The sequence below is a fragment of the Marmota marmota genome, unplaced genomic scaffold (genome assembly GCF_001458135.2).
Source record: "Marmota marmota marmota unplaced genomic scaffold, marMar, whole genome shotgun sequence".
Lineage (NCBI taxonomy): Eukaryota > Metazoa > Chordata > Mammalia > Rodentia > Sciuridae > Marmota > Marmota marmota.
The window spans coordinates 46,163,071-46,168,293 of record NW_026000229.1 but is presented as its reverse complement, the minus strand read 5'-3'; positions in this window follow the sequence as shown (position 1 = coordinate 46,168,293).

Sequence of the window (5,223 nt, the reverse complement as noted above, 5' to 3'; positions counted from 1 at the left end):
CTGAGTAGAGTTCCTGGGCTTTTATCAACACATGCCCTAACTATTCTTGGTTCCACTGGGGTGCCTTCTTCTCTTAGAAATTTACTTCTCACCCCTTCCATATTTTCATCACAAAGACAATACAATACACTGAGACAAAACAAGACACAAACATACTGTATCAATCTTCTCCATTTTCTTGAAATGACCATTTTTCCTCTCGCCCTATCTGCCTAGGGACGAGCAGATTGCCCCCGTCCTATCTATGGATGGGCAGCTTTTTTTCGTTACTTACCCCCGAGTGTCCTGGGGCTCCCCGTACGGGCCACCATCTGCCGCAGCCCGGCTGGCTGGGCAAAATAACCGGGGGGTGACGAATAACTTGTGTACTTGATACAGCAGGAGTGGAAGCCGTTTATTGCAGGACAGGAGCAATATTTATACATTCCACACAGCTTATCTAATTAGCATAAACTAGATACATCAGTCAACCAATCAGGAATCTCCACACTTAATGGCTTGTTTTTGTTACTTCTCAAACCGCTCCCTCTGGCATTTTGCCAGGCACCATCCAGACTTGTTTACGAACTCTAACATTCCCCTGGCAAAATGCCAGGTGTTATTTTGACTTGTTTACAGACTCTAACATCAGGGAGCCTTAATCCAGGTGCACTGGTGAGTGCTTGTTTAATGTCCTCAAAGTCCTTTTGCTTAGTTGACCTCCATATTAGAGGATCCCATTCTCCCCCCTTTGTGGCTTTATAGAGGGGTTTTGTCATAATTGAAAAGTTAGGGATCCACACATGGCTGAACCCAGTAGCCCCCAGGAATTTTCTAGTCTGATGGCAGGTTGAAGGGACTGGAATTGAGCAGATCTCCTGTTTCTTTTGAGGCCCAGTGGTTGATCTGTTCTGTTGCTGAGTCAGATGGTAACCAAGGTATTTGACTTTTTTCTTGATAGATATGGGCTTTTAAGTCAGAGTCCAGTGCTGTCCCAAGGATGGTGTACTCAAGCCAGTGGAAAGAACTGTCATTTAGGGAAGGGAGGTGAACATAGAGCGTCTGGTGCTTTAAGATGCAGGAATTTTTTTGTTATCTCCCAGTGCAGGATCTTGGCTGCTAGGATTCTCCAACTCTTAAATCTAATATAAATCTTAGCAGAGATTGATGACCTGGGGCATCATTGTGTAAAAGGCACCTATGTCAATCTCTCTGTGGGCTGTCTGCAAAGGATGGAGGACAGCAGTGTGGTCCGCTGCAGGTCCCAGTGTGGCAGCCACATCGTGCCCACCTAGGTGTTGTTCTTTGTCTATGTGGCTTTATCCTCCAGCCAGGTGGGATCCTGCTCTAATTGTATATTGTAGCTGCCCCGCTTATGCCTGTGTGCGCTGTTCAGTATGCCTGGGTGCATGAGGCTCTGTGGCCCTTCCTGCTGGTGGCTCACAGAATGTGGCTTGGAGCCAGGGTGGCATGTCCTTTTGGAGTGAGCACCCTATGGCCCACTGCCATGCTCAAAAGCTAAGACTTGAACAGAGAAAGAGTAAATGTTTTCCCCCAAGACTTTGGCCCCAGCTCCTCCTTTCAGCTTCTTCCCACTTACTTGGAAGTTGATGATTGATGAATATGGCAGGGGTCCCATAGACACACACAACTGCATCTGATGCATGAGACCCAGTGCTGCAAGCCCCCACATGAACCAGGAATATGTTCATGTTAACAGCCAATAGTGGGCTATAAGGGGCCTTTGGAGGCTTCCCCTTTTGTCTGGCCATACTGTTTTCTTCCTTATAAACATTTGGACCATTGGCTTTGTACTAGTGAGACCCCCCTTTGAGTGACCTCTGGGTTTGTAAGGAGATCCATCCTCCTCTTTATCTTTCTGGTCTGCCTGTCTTTGAGTCTCTGGATCTTGATTGATAAAAACTGTAGTGGCCACCTTAATCAGCTCACTGGCACACTTTTCAGTAAAGTCCTCTAGGATTGTAATTTTTGGCAAATGGCTATCTGAGCTTGTCCCACAAAGGCTGCATTGATCACCTGTCGCTTGTGTCTGTGCATTTCTTCACTGACAAACTTGCACTGTGGTGCCCCTCCTCCCCCGGGCGCCTCTGGGCAGGGAGAGGGGCGGCAGCAGCGGTGGCCTGGACATTTAGCTCTGAGTCAGTTGGGCACATCTCTTTCGATTATTGCTGCCAGTTTCATAGGCCTAAGTTTCTTAGGCCGAGAGAAATGTTCAGGGCTATCAAAGGTGCAAGAGGGGAGATGCTGGAGCAGTGGGAGGCTTAGCTTGGCTCTGTTTGTCTGCAGATGTGCTCGGCTTAGGCTAGGGCTCAGGGCTGGCTCTGATTCTTTCTAACTCTTGGGCACAGACAGTGTGTTTTGTTCTCTTTTTTCTATTCTTTTAGACTTTCTCTGAGGGCTTCTTGACATCTCTTTATCTTTAGACCTTCTTCTTTGTTGGGGCCCCGTCCTAGGTCTGGATAATGGGCTGCATCAGATCAGTCATGGCCCAGGGTTTCTCTGTGTAGGAGGGAGTATGATTTTTCCAGCCTATGAGCTCAATGGTGGAGAAAGGCTGGCATACAAAACTTCCTTGTCTCAGGTGCTTCCCTCTGGTCAATATGGGCAGGTCCTTTAGTCTCTTGCAGGAACATCTGGAGGGTTCTCATCTGAGTTGTAGCTCTAGTCTTGGGACAAATCTCCCACCAATCTTGGGAGGTGAAAGAGTCTTTGGTCCTAGGAAGCCATTGGCTCTGAAGACATCACAGAGGAAGGAATAGTCAGTATTGGGGGCCATCATTTGTTGCCTCTGAGGACAAGGAGGCTAGGGGACAGTCTGTTGTCCCAGTGGTCTTGGCAAAGTTGGGTAGAGTGGCACATAAGGTGGTGGGTCCTCTTCTGGCTCACGGGGAAAACTATTTTCTTTCTTGTCTTTCCTAGTCAGGTCTTCTGTTTAGCTGCTTTCCTCTGGGTCTTAGAGACCACTATGCTCCTGGCTAACATCAGCTTGGACTGTCCATCTAGACAGGCTGTCAACCAAGGGGGTTGTTTCTGAACTATCTCTTGCCAGCAATCAATGTAAGAGAATTGGTTCAGGGGTTCCAACAACAATCAAAAGGACCTCAGCAATGACTTCTCATCTAAGGAATCTTCTGGTGGCCAGCCCACATCTTGGGTGGCAACTCTAATTCACAGAGTATGCAACCTTTGTGGAGTGAGTTTCACCCCACAGTTACCAGGAAAACCTTCCTGAAGGTTTCTAACACACATTTCAGAAGGCTCAGTTTCCTTAGCGTGCCTCCCATGTTCCACCCTGCGTCGGTGTTGCAAACTTAGAACAAAACACACTTAGGACAATACTCGTCTCTGGCTGCTCCCCTCGCAGAGACTTAGGGCCCTCTTAGCCTTGCAGGTCAGTATCAACCCCCGACCTGGAGCTTTCACCTAGACGTTGGTTGGTGAAATTCCGCCATAGACTGTATGAGGTTCCATGGAACCACGGATCAGGACTCTGCACTTGCATTGGCCCTCGGGTTGTGTCGGAACCCTTGCCTTTGTCCATCTCAGTCACACACTTTCTCACACTTTCACACAGACATGTTCAGGACAGAATTTCTATACTGCCCAAATTCCAACAATTCCAAACCAAACAAAAAGGGAGTCACGGTTTCCCCTCTGCTCGCTGACCCCAAACAGTGACTACTCGGGTTCATTTCAGCTCCAATCACTTTGGAGGGTACTCGGGACCCAACAGAGGTTGATCAAGCCTCTCTTCCATCCACTTAGGCCTTGAAGGGGAAGTCAGGTGGACTGCTAAACCAAATGGATCCTGGTCCTACCTGTTCAGTTGGGCAGTGCTTTAAAACTCTAATTCTGGTTCCTGCTGCTGGTGGGTTCCATTGTGCTCTGGGGTGGCAGCCCCAGGGCACTGGGTGAGTGGATCCTCCTTCAGGCCAAGAGTGGCCTGGGCATGCCTAGGGGACCACTGTCCCCCATTGACCCAGGAAAGCCGGTCCCTGGAGACAAGAGAGGCAGAATAGCCATCCCTACCTCCTCTGGTCCATCTGGTTCGCCAAAAATGTTGTAGGGACAAACGAGGCAAGGCACCAATGACAGCAGGAAACAGTTTTATTTGTCTGCAGCCAGGTTCAGAGGGCACAGCTTTTGCTGTAATCAATTAATCTCCTGAAACCTGAGTTCAGGGAGTCTCAGAACTTTATACCTAACATGTAAGGGGAGGGGCTCAGAAGTTCACAGTCTGCAGAACTTCACATAAAAGCAGCTTTTTCTTTCACTGTCCTGGGCAAGTTAACTCTTCAAGGACAACACCTGAGAAGGGGAGAGTTTCTTCTGCCCTTTCTTTCCTCCCCCTGCCAGCTGTTACCATGGAGTCCAATTGTAACTTACCTTAAAAATGTAGACATCTCTGTGAAGCCCAGCTCAAGGCCAGAGGCCTTGTTTGCACATTTCTTCAAAGTACTATACTGGATATGTTTGTGAAAAACTAGTAAGGGGTTGTCCAGCAGCTGGAGTGCTGGTATCTTCTCGGCCAGTGGCCAAGTAAACAGTGCAACACGAAAAATAGAAGTTTATCTACATTGAACTCTTTTGCAGAGACTCTTTTGCTGACAGTCCTAAAATCAGCCATGGAGAAGAGGGCTTTTCTATGGAGAAAGGGGGTGCCACTTCAGGGACCCCTTGCTTGGGCCCTCTAGCGCCTTCCCCTCGGTGCCCCTTGCTCCTTTCTCTGTCTCCTGGCCTCGTGCAACCCCTTTCTCCTGTTCTCCTAGGGCTTTCCTCTGGTGCTCACAGGTCTCCTGCTTCTTGGATCCCTCATCCTAGATTGGTCAGGTCAGTCCCTTGCCTGGGCTCCTACAGCTTGGGTCCTGGCTCTCTTCCTGCCCGACACACAATGCGACCCACAGCAATTCTCTCCCATCTCCCTCCTCCTGGCCCCCTTCCCTTTCCAGGCCCCATTTGCCCAGTCCCTGGTCCTGGATTCTCATCTGGGCCAGGGTGCCTTATGGGAAACAGAGCCCTGCTGCTGGGAGCCATTAGCCAAGTAGGTATGACAATTTCCTTGCCAGCGTACCCCATGTTGCAGTGACATTGAATGTAGGTGACCTTGCTCAAGGACCAAGGCGGATTAGGGCGTTCCCGGTTTAGGTTCCAGGTTTAAGGTTTAAGATTATTCCTGCTGGGAATAGGGCGTATCCTGCTGCCTGAGTTCCCCTTGAGTTCTCA